At 34.0% G+C, this 12,097-nt stretch overlaps 2 long non-coding RNA genes and 1 pseudogene across 5 annotated transcripts; 1 reads left to right on the top strand and 2 right to left on the bottom strand.

Annotated features, from left to right (window-relative positions):
* The first annotated feature begins 4,263 nt into the window (after window positions 1-4,263).
* On the top strand, window positions 4,264-5,023 carry LOC130712231 (KRR1 small subunit processome component homolog; annotated as a pseudogene).
* A 2,156-nt stretch (window positions 5,024-7,179) lies between these two features.
* Window positions 7,180-8,351, bottom strand: LOC130714317 (uncharacterized). The gene is made up of 2 exons (XR_009011244.1): window positions 7,738-8,351; window positions 7,180-7,644 (listed from the first exon to the last, which is right to left on the bottom strand). It is a non-coding gene; the product is annotated as an uncharacterized LOC130714317 (long non-coding RNA).
* A 980-nt stretch (window positions 8,352-9,331) lies between these two features.
* On the bottom strand, window positions 9,332-11,587 carry LOC130714316 (uncharacterized). 4 transcript variants are annotated; one of them, XR_009011242.1, is made up of 4 exons: window positions 11,255-11,516; window positions 11,042-11,152; window positions 9,505-9,678; window positions 9,332-9,400 (listed from the first exon to the last, which is right to left on the bottom strand). It is a non-coding gene; the product is annotated as an uncharacterized LOC130714316 (long non-coding RNA). The 4 variants fall into 4 exon arrangements; XR_009011243.1 differs by having other exon boundaries at window positions 11,266-11,515; XR_009011240.1 differs by lacking the exons at window positions 9,332-9,400; window positions 9,505-9,678 and having other exon boundaries at window positions 10,114-11,152; window positions 11,255-11,587.
* Window positions 11,588-12,097: the final 510 nt, after the last annotated feature.

Raw genomic sequence — 12,097 nt, 5'->3', positions numbered from 1 at the left:
TTCCTTAAGGAGCAATGTCCATGAGCTGAAATAATACAAGCAATGAATTAAAAGTGTAATGAAAAAAGTAAAATGTGACATATGCATGCTACAGAGAAGAGTTGTAATTTATACCTTTGAAAAGAAGGCAAAGGAAGACAGTGAAGAAGACAAGTTTGAAATTGGAGGCCATTTCAGATTTTATTAGAGTTGTTACGCTTATATCAATATATATAGAGTTGTTACCCTATAATATATATATATATATATATATATATATATATATATATAAAGTTGAGTTGACTTATCCATTAATAAGAATATTAATGAGTAATTAATAAAATTTATATTAATCATTATATCTATTTTGGTATATTAATCATTATATTATTACTAATAATAAAAAAGTCAATTTCTCATATTTCAAAATAATAATAATAATTATTGATATTTTAATTATTAAGGAAAACTATAGAAAATAATTTTAAAAAATAATGATAATAATATAAGTAAAAGTAAAATTGACTTGAAATTTACATTAATTAAAATATTATTTATGTAACACCCCATTTTAGTTTTTCCGTTAGTTTTTCCGTTATTAGGTTATTTACTATTTTATTTTAATTATGGTAATTTGATGAATTATGTGATTTAATTAGATGATAAGGTGATTATGTGATTTAATTAGATGATAAGGTGATTAAGTGATTTTATTAGATAATTAAGTGATTAAATTAGATAAGGTTTTTGAGTTTTAGTGTGAGTATGTGGGAGTGGAGCCCACTGGTGTTACCAGTTTAGGGTTTTGAGTGAAATAAATAGAAGGAAAGAATGAAAATTAGGATTAGAGAAGTAGTAGAACAGAGAGAACACGTGATGTAAGACCAAGATTTGGTCAGGTGGTACAACTCTATGTTTTGATGATAACAAGTTTATTATTATGTATGAACAATTGTGGTACTCTAACATTTGTCTTTTAAAGTTGTAACAAACAGGCTCTGACTCTGATTCAAAGACGATATATTAATCAGAGGTTGAAGACCAAGAGTAACCAGCACAACGCTTCTGCATTTAACTACATTCTTCTGAACGGTAGCAAACGCTTCAGATGCTCTGAAGATTAAAGCTCTGATGTGGACTCTGAAAGATTCAAGCTCTGAAGTTCTGAAGACCAGATGTTCTGAGGAACGGTCCAGAAGCTGAAGACTTGGAAGCTCTGAAGTCTAAGAGTAAGCTGGCTCTCAAGACCAGAAGCACTTCATGCTCTGAAGGCCAGATGTTTTGATGAAAGGTCCAGAAGCAGAAGTTCTGAAGGTCAGAGGATCCAAGCTTCCTTCTGACTCGAATCACACAAGCTTCACAAGTTCCAACATGAAGCATCGCCTAAGATCAAGAGTCAACTAGACTAACGCAATGTCACTGTCATTCGTACAAAAGCAAATGTACTATTCTGACTGCCTTACCTACGACGTTCAGCCATAGCAGGCTCTGGAAATTCCAGAACTGCCCTCCAACTGACAGATTCATCCAACGGATACACACTATAAACCTTGGAGTATTTAAAGGCTGAAGATAGAAGAAATCAGCTAAGAAACTTTGTGCATACACGAGAAATACTTTCAGCGAATACCTTAGCAATATTTCTTCATTGTTCTTATTGTGTTTACGTCTGCTTGTTTAGAAGCTTCTCTGTGTAAACCAAACTCTTTCACAAACTTTGTTTGTAGTTCCTTGAGAGACCGGTGAGGTCAGTGTTCTTGAGAAGACTAAGGCAAGGTTGTCTTAGTGCTTCTAGTTCATTGTATTGTTAGTCACTGAGCAAGGTTGCTAGTGCAGTTGTAACAATCATTGAATAGTGAATTGCCTTCATTCTAAGAAGGAAGAAATCACCTTAACGGGTGGACTGGATTAGCTTGAGTGATTTATCAAGTGAACCAGGATAAAATCATTGTGTGCTTTTCTCTTTCCCTTATCTCTTGCACTTTGTGATCTTTAGTTCGAAAAGATTATTCTTAATCTTAGAGGGAAATTTCTAAAAGCTAAAAACCTTATTCAAACCCCCACCCCTTTCTAGTGTTTTTCATACCTTCACGTGAAAGGTAAAGGAGATGAGAAAAAGTGGAGAAAACCTAGAACTGATCTACAAGAGGTAAGGGTTTGAATTCATATTTTCTGGATTGGTATAGGAGTGGGTAGTGATAGAAAGCATGATTTAGGAACCCTAGGGTGCAGATTTTTCTAAAACTGAAAGTACATAGTATGAATTTAGGGTTTTGAAAAGGAAAACTCAGCAGAAATTTACAAGCTCTTGAACCATTTTTTGAGCTGTGTTAATGACCGAATTTGAAGCAGTAGTCTTCATAACAGTTGTAGCCCATTCTGTTGTAAAACTTTTTCCGCTGGTTTCACGTCGTTTCGACGTATGTAGCTCCAGTTATATGCATTTTAGTGAGGATGGGTTAAGCTGTCCCGTTTCTCATGAACTACTGTGTTAGATTTTTCCTGAATTTTATACTTTGAATTTCGACTTGAAAATTTACAGGGATTTAAAAAACCTGTAAAGTACCCATGGTAAAAATATTAGAATTTTTGGAGGGTGTTACTTTGAATTTCATTATATAGTGTTGTTTCTGAATTGAATTTATGTGTTGAATTGCTAAGTTACTGTGATTGCTAGTTGTGTAATTGATAACATGTAAGTTCGGTTGTGTGAAATTGGAGATGATTTGTATTGTTAAACTGGTGATGAATATTCTAAAATAATTAAGACTTGGAGATGGTATGAATATGCATATGTTAGTTGATTTTTGCATAATACACTGCATAGTTGTCAAGAGGCAATGTTTGCTAGTTCTCGTGGAGGCTAGTGACTTGTCCCAAAACTGGAGTTGTTTTGAAAGCCTAGAGTGGTTATCTGTCTGGAGTGGACGCGGTGATACCGCTAAGGATAACAACTTTAGTACCAAAGACATTTGCACGGAGTCACACTTGAGTCATATATTTTACTGTAGGGAGCTGTTGATGTTAAATAATGATTTCTGCGATATTTTTGGAGAATTTGTTGTTGTGGTAATTGGAGATATTTATATTTGCTTTATTTGAGCTATAATTATGGAGTATTGACCTAATATGAAATTAATTGATTATATTAAATTTCATGATTTATTTTCTTAATTATGTATAAGGTATTTATAGATAATTTTATAAGCTTTTGCATTACTTATTATTATGTTTATCCATATGATCTGAGTTCTCACCCTTCTGTTGGAATGATGTTCTATGCGACATCGCTCTGGTACCGAGGATAGTGGAGCTTCTCGCAAGGGTTAGTCGGAGGAGCTAGTCGTTTAGATATGCTTTTAGTGATGAGAGTCATGCTCTGTTATGTAACACCAGGGAAACGTTTAGTTTTGTACCTAGATATTAAGAGTTATTTTATGAGCTCTCTTTATTTATTATGGATTACTAATTTTTTAGTTATTTTGTATTATTTATTATATTAATTACTAATTGTGCTGCCATAACAAGTCAATATTTGTTAGTTATTAATAAAATTTTATATTATTTATTATATTAATTACTAATTGTTGAACTTTTCAATTTCATATCATTAATTACAACATGAGAAAATAAATTAAAAATAACAAGTAAAAGTAAAATTGACTTGATCTTCACTTTTACAACAATATATTTTTAGCTGGTTATTAATAATCTTTTATATTAATTACTAATTGTAATTTTTAAATAATAATTAGTAAATTCACTTTAATTAGTTATTAATAATCTTTTAGAGTTCAAACAACAATAAAATAAGCTTTATAATGTTACAAAAAATTGTAGATATACCCGTCAACGCACGAGTATTATATCTTGTACAAGAGTAAAATTCACTAGAGTTTTGGCTTAATAACAATAGTGATAAGTTTTTATTTGAAACTAACAATAGTTATAAGTTATTGATAACTATTTTATGTTATGAATTATATTAACTATTAATTATTAGAAATTCAATTTATTATAAAAATTTCTGAGTATTAATGAAAAATAGTTAGAATACTAATTATAAATCATAAATTGAGGAAACAAAATTAAAATATTAAAATAAAAATAAGGGATATTTGTATACATTAATAATTATTTGGGATTAAAATTAATTAGTAATACCTTTTCGGGACGCAAAAATCTGGTTCTTTTCCCCTTACTAGAGCCAGTTTCGTTCACCATTGGAATCAGAGCTACAATTCTCCATTTCTCTTCTTGAGTCACCATTGAAGCCATGTCTCTATGGCCAAAGACAATGAGAACGACATGGACAATGAAGCACCAAAAGAGAACAACAAGCGAAAAGGGAAGCATGACAAGCCGAAACCATGGGATGACGATCCGAACATTGACCGATGGAAGGTCGAGAAGTTCGACCCTTCATGGAAAGAAGGCAGCATGCTCAAAGTGTGTTCCTTCTCTACACTCTTCCCTAAGTATTGCGAGAAATACCTTCAGAAAGCATGGCCTCTCGTGAAATTTGCTCTCAAAGAATTCGGTGTTTCTTGCGAACGCAACCTGGTTAATTAAGGGTTCGATGGCAGTTTCAACTATGAGAAAGACTAGAGACCCTTATATTATTGTAAAAGATGGGGATCTTATCAAGCTCCTTTCGCGAAGTCTTCCTGTCCTCGGGCAATAAAAATACTTGATGGTGAAGTACAATGCGATTATTAAAATTAGCGGTATGGTTCGCAATAAGGAGCGATTTGTGAAAAGAATGCAACATCTTGTGGGTCCCAATCCTTCCGCATGGAAGGCTCTTGAAATACTCACTGGCTGCTACATTCTTGTCCAGGGAAACAATACTTATGCCATGGATTCATTCAAAGGTATGAAACAAGTGGGAAGGATTGTTGAAGAATGCATGCTGAATAAACTACATCATATTTACAACATTAAGAATCTTATGATGAAGAAGGAACTTAAAAAGGATACAACTGGTGCCCAAGAGAACTAGGATATATTTCTTTCGAACTTGATAAGGATTCAGCTCTGTTAGTGTTGTCTTAACCCAAGCTGACATGGAGGCAGCTGGTGGTGATGCTGGGCAAGGAGTGACATAAGAAGGTGAAGAGACAGAAGAAGATGAGCCAGAGGGCTTGTGAACACTCAATTTTGTCCTACATTTAATAAAATTAATTTAATATAACTTATATAGATAAAGTGTAAAAAACAGTATTCAAAATTATAATAATAATAGTTAATTAAATTTTTCAGAATTTTGAATAACTATTATTTAATAAATACGAAATTAAATAATAAATACCAAAAATAAATTAGGTTATTCTAGATGGGCTTTTCTTCCTCTCCAAGAATGATGAGGAATGATTCCCAAGAATATTCTAGGAGTGGTGAGGAAAAAACCCTAGACATGCAGCTATAAATAGAGGGGGTGTTTTGGTTGTGGGATGAGGTTCAAAGAGAGGCAGAAACAGAATGATCACTTTTTGGGTTGTAGTTCACTACTTCCACCATTGAACTGCAACTCTAAAACACAAGAGTGTGAGTGTGAGAGTGAGTTGCCAGTAGTAAGAATGTAAGATCATCAGGTGGTGATTGAAAAGGTTTGGCTCCTCTTTGTTAAATAACATGTTATTATTAATACCTGTTATTGACAAAGCTGTTTAATATGCACTATGTCTTCCCTTTGTAAATTGATGTGAATATATTTGTTCGTCCTAGTCTGACTCTGTTTGTGATTGAAGGAAAATTATTATTCTTATTTTTTTTTCCTCTCCTCTGTCGTGAATTGCATGAGTATTGGAAGGTAATGTTTTTTTAAAATTTTAAATTTAAATATCATCAACTATGCTCTCCCTTCACTTTATCCTTACCTTTTGTGTGAATACTAGGTAGTATCCCGTGCGATGCACGGTTGCCATTTTTTTTTTAATTTCATACTAATATTATAACATGTATGTTAAAAATCAAATATACAAAAATTAGTGCACATATTTGATATTGTTTCTTACTAAAACCGAAGAAATTAATTTGTATGCATCGTCAGTGTAACATTGTTTATACAATCACCAAATAGAATTCCGACAAATCAAAAAATATATTATGGTTTTAATTAAAACTTGAACTAAATTAATTATTCCACTTATGAAACATACTATAATGTGTTATGTATCAATTTTTTTTGTACATCGGAAAGATAAATTGCACCCGCCAAGAATCAATCCCTGTTGAAATCCACATAATCTGCTAAATTAAAATTTCAACTAATTTGAACTAAATTAAATAACCCAACACAACGTGCTTTTTTTGGATCAAATAAATTGAAATCTCATCTCAATTACATATAGTAAAATCTTAAAATAAAAGAGTCCATCGAATTGCGATGGTGTAGTTCAGTACAACTAAAACAAAGGTCAAATGGCCAAATAACTTAACCACATAATCTGCTAATAGTTAACGGCATTCACTTTTTTCTATTTAGACATTCTTAAAATGAGAAAAACCTTTGGTTCTGTTATCATTTTAGCCCATGTAGAAATTTCTGCGGCAGTGACATCACTCTTAGTCATGGAAAGACCAAGGCAACCATGAGAACAATCAGAGGTATCCTCCTTCCAAAAAAAAATAGTATAGAACAAACTAAGAAACAAACAATTCAATACAAAGATTGATCGCTACAAAGAAGGTTTAACCTTTACTTACTAAAAAAGACTGTGTTTTGCTAACACAATCAGCACAACTAAGATTAGGAAAATCTAATCCAAAGTAAAATGTCCCTGGCTCCCACTAAAAGTGCTAAGTGCTAAATGCTAACGAAAGCAACACAAGTACACCACAAGTTACGGTTATCTAACTTGCAAAAGCACAAACACACGGGGAGGGTGGCAGGACATCCCTCCATCATTTATCATTTTCATGATTTATATTCCACTGTGATCTATAATTTAACCCTATTTCATTAGACAAGCATTTTACTTGAAATAGTTCAACATAACTCAACATCTTTAAGCACAAGGTTTTTATGCTCACTTCAATTATCGTAATCCGAGTACCCACAAGCCACTTTGCCACTACAAAAATTCAATTCAGTAGTATTTATAAACTTAAAATGCAGAAATTTATTTTAAAAATAGATATTCAGCTTGGCCTTGGAGTAACCCAGTATAGATGCCATGTTCTAGTTTCTAACGTCAATCATTCAAGTTTCATTCACTACTGTCAAAAATAAAATTAACAGAACATATATTCTATACACAACCTAATGAAAAACACCATTCCCACAAATTGAAAGCAATTTCACACACAAAACAATCGAACAACTTTATCCTATCAAAAGTTCCCCGAAAAGTAAATTGTACTGCAAATTCATCCATTAACTTTCCACTGACCAGGTGAGCAACAAAAAGCAAATCAACACGATAAAACCCAAAAAAGTTTACAAACCTACATGAAACCAACCAAAAGATAAGAAAAAGCAACCTTAATTTGCCCTTACGGTGGACCTTGATCACATGGGGTAAAACCCTTGGATGAATAGTATCATTGGAGATAACCTTTGCAGTAGTTATAGATACATCGTGATTGAGCAATACCTACTGCCCAAATGAACCTCTGAGGATCACAAGCAAGATGCTTTCTTTTAAGGGGTGCACCACTATGCTGACAAGATTAACACAATTTGTTAGTAACACAAAATAAGGTATGTGCATAATGGAAAGCTAACAAATTCAACAAGAACACTTTGATTTTTACCCAGTTTTTCTCCCATAATTCTAAGGCTCGTTGTTGCTGACTTCTCAAAGTATAAGCAAAATTAGGATCCTGCAGCTCCAAAAGTTCCTCCTGGATATACAAATCAACACCATATGTCACAAAGTTTTTTTTTGAAAAGGCAATCACAATAGATATAATAAAAGATTCTTGGCAACAAAGCTCTCCCAAGTAAGCATAACACGAGTTAAAACAGCAAAACAAATAGTGTCAAAGAAGTAGCCACGAGACTCACAACAAGCAACACATACACAAGATGACAACAAAAAGAAAGCTAAAGAAAGCTAAAAGAGTAACAAAAACAGAAGACAACAATCATCAAACAACAAAGATGTGATCCAAGCCAGGCACAAATCTTCAAGTAGGCACCACGCATCAGCCCCTCAAAGCCAGCAACATTTATCCACTTCCACAGACATCAAAGTCATCAAAGTGCAAGACAAATTCTGCATAATTAAACCAGAACACAACCAAGGTTCTTGCATCTCGTGACATATACCCTATCTTTCAGTTAACCATAGATTAAGAATTCTTGAAGAGGTCAGCAGCAAGGAATTTTCAAAAGTGAAATAAGCAAAGAGTTACCAGTCAGATTTACTAACCACCCCAGACTACAGAATTATAGCGCCACACGCACCAAACCTTCAAAGATAACAGCCAGTACCAACCCTTGGTGTTCATACTCAAAGAAGGACTAAAATCACAGCCTTGTGATTGCTGTAGAAGCACCTGAATTAGCAGAAAAAGACCAGATGTCACAAAGTTTATTCCAAAAAATTACAGTAATTGCAAAAAGGATTGCATAATGCCCTTCCTTAATATTACAAAGGATTCCAAGCCAACTTAAGAGAGCTCATATGAATTTTGTGGCTCAACTGAAAATTATTACGCACCTCTGTAGCTATAAATAAGCTAGTGCTCTCATCTGCACTTGGTAAGAAGTCACCATATAACTGCCAAAAGTTTTCCTGGCAGTCAAATGCATATAAGAGGAGGCATGCTAACCTTAAGTCCAAATCTGTCTGCCACAAAGATTAACACAATTACATTAGGCAGATGACTATAAAAGGGTTGTTTACTTTTTTAGTACATACTATTGTTACAAAAAGGGGTGACAATTTGATAACTTGTGTACTTAACATGAAAAAAAATCAAGCATATCAATTATATCTTATTATGAACTAATGGCTTTAGAGGAGAATTCCAATTACCTCTGGATTTGCCGGGTTGATAATATCAAATATTGGATGACCAATGGGAATTATATCAGGGAAAAACATCCACGGTAGCTTCTTGCTTATGGTTAGCATCAATTCAAGAGGAATTTCCATTATAACCTGTCCAAGTACATCATTAGGATAAACAACCATCAACAGAAGGGCGTGCTGTTGTGCAAAAGAAGGGTTTCACCTTCCAAGTTCCAACACAACTCATATCTGAAGACAAGTAACAAAATTGCAGTAAAAAGGCCTTCCTTTACACTATACATCTAACACTAATTCTAGCAGTTTTAATTGAAAACAAAATATCATGTTCTTCGTGGGAAAAAAAGTTGTGCTTAGAGTGAGGTAAGAAAAAGAACCTCAATGATTGGAGTATCAAGAACCCTCTCAGGGACATACTTCTCCAACAGACCCTTGGTTATCTAAAATGAAAGACGAAAGCAGATTAACAGATAGTAGTAAATCAAATTTTGAAATTCATAGCTAGCAAAGAAACAGCACCAACAATTGGAAACCCAGAACTAACCTTGTATGCACCCTGATATTCCCCAACCTGCAATTTAATGTTGGTAAATTCGCAAGTGTACGGAATCCACCCGGTTTTAAATATCGAACCACAGGGATTGTGAGTGAATAGATTCGGTTCAAGCTTTGAGTTTGAAGGTTTGTTTTATTGAGGCAAACATATGACGAAGCAGTACTAAGGAAAGAAGAAAATATAAATTCAGATTTGAAACAGAGAATGAAAAGAAAGAGTGATTTACTTTGGGTTCTTGCTCAACTAATCAATTCAAGCACATCATTCTAAGCACATGTTCTCATGAATGTCTCCTTGATGTTATAGCCTAAGCAACTACCTATCGATAAGCAAAAGATAATTCTTTCAAACCAAAAGATAAGCCCAATTCCTTGTGTACTTAAACATTTGTTTGAAGCATAAAGATTATAAAGTTCAGGCCAACAAACCCCAACCCTTCCTCTATTCCTAGTAGCAAGTATAGAAGAGGTAATCCCATAACAAGTCCCTAATCTATAACAAACTTCCGTTCTATTATAGAAAAGCATAAAGCTAGCACATGTTCTAACTTGAAACATAAAGCATGGATATGGGATTCAAGGGAAGAAGAAGAACATGTGGGAAAGAACTTAAGATTATAACTCAAATACAAAAAGTCTTACAAAGAAATTCAAAGCAAAAGAAGAGAGATTAGCCAAGCATGGCTCTTGCCATGCTTGGCTAAGAACCTGAATTACAAGCTTGGAAGCCTTCTCTCACTCTTCTAGATGTTCCTCTCCTTCTAAACTTATGTAAAAATGGAATAGATATCCAAGATTCCAAAAGAAAATGACTAGAATCCTATTTATAGGCAAAATCACGAGTTTGGGCTGTTCCGGGCGCTCAGGCGCCAATTCAGAGCGCCTGAGCGCCAATTCCATGCTGAAAAAGTGCCTCTGGAAGGTAATTGGCGCCTAGGCGCCAATTCAGAGCGTCTGAGCGCCAATTCCAGAGCGCCTGAGCGCCAATTCAGAGCGCCTAGGCGCCAATTCCAATTTCTGGAACAGGGCAATTGGCGCCTAGGCGCCAATGGAGCATGCCTAGGCGCTCAGACTCGCTGGAAAGTCCCTTGATCTTCATTTTAACTCCTCTTTATGCCTCTTTAAGCCTCCCTTCAATTCACCAAGTTTCTTGACCTTCCTTCTTCTTCAGTTTCAGACCTGATTACTCTCATCAAAGCTCAAGGAAAAATATCAAGAATACCAACCATTTAATTGCACAAAGGACTCAAAACTAATGACAATTAACAAAAGACTCAAAACTATACTAAAATGCAACTAAATCCCTTATAAAACTACAAAATTACTAAACTAATGCAATTGCACAAATAAAAGTTAAAATGCATGAGAATGCATGAAACACTACATGAGACATAAGAAAAAAGACTCAAAACCTACAAGGAAAAACCCTAAAAACATCATATAAACCCGGGTCATCATTTAATACACCAAAAAATGAAGTAATAAATAGACAGAGTGAATCAACAACTCAATCACAATGGACTCACCGTGGAGGGCGAGCGGGAACGCCGGATGTCCACCGATGAGCCTTCCGCAAACCAATCGTACCTTGAGCCTTGTAACACCCCACATCTTCAACATTTTTGAATGAAGCAAAGCTACTCCAAAAAAAAAACTGTAAGAAACCCTAAGAAAATATGTATGTGAATTGAAAGCAAGAAATATAGATTTGGATGGATCCGATTCCAATCACTACTCACAGAGACCCAACCTTTCTTGTCGCCACACCCAGACTTCAATTGCTACTCACAAAGAACAAAACCCGATAGTAATAGATGGTTGAGGGCTTAAATAGATGAAGAAGACAAATTATAAGAGTTTTAAATTATCAAAAGTGTGCTTAAAAGGTGAGTTATCCTTCAAAAGTAAAATTCCATGAAGATGAAAAACATGAAAAGTGGTCAGAAAAGCAATGAAGATGAAAAGTGGTCAGAAAAGTAGTGAAAGGGAAAAGTAGCCACAAAAGGTAAATAGAAAACTCAGCGAAATAGATTGTAGTAGTGAAACCAAATAGAAAAACCAAAAAGTAACAACATAAGGGTTCCTTATGGTGCACCTCAGCAACATTTATGAAAAATGTGAATAGTGGCAAAATGTTATCCCTTTATAGTAGTTATAGATTAGGACACCGGTGATTTTCAATTCTCTCCTGTTCTTTTTTTTTTCTCCAGCAACGTATCTGTTTCTTTTTTAAAAAAGAACCTCACTTTTTTTACACAATCAAAGGATATCAATCATAATTACTTACTGGATTCTCACCTTTTTTTATTATTTCCATTTATTTTCATAAACCGTGACTATATCAATTGCAAATCTTTTAAACCTCAATAGAATAATAAACATGTTAATGGTTTTCATAATAAAACACACCTGCCAACTTAAAATGATCTATTTCGTACAAAAATTAAGACATGTTAATATATTAAATATTTTCAAAATAAAAAACACAAATCAATCTAAAAAATATTCTAAGAACTACGTGATTTTGAATTCTCCACTGCACTTGGAGATACGTAGGAGCGGACATCAACAACCGTCAAATC

The sequence above is a fragment of the Lotus japonicus genome, chromosome 4, assembly GCF_012489685.1.
Source record: "Lotus japonicus ecotype B-129 chromosome 4, LjGifu_v1.2".
Taxonomy (NCBI): Eukaryota; Viridiplantae; Streptophyta; class Magnoliopsida; order Fabales; family Fabaceae; genus Lotus; species Lotus japonicus.
The sequence above is the reverse complement of the archived record's forward strand: the minus strand, read 5'-3'. Positions and strand labels throughout refer to the sequence as shown.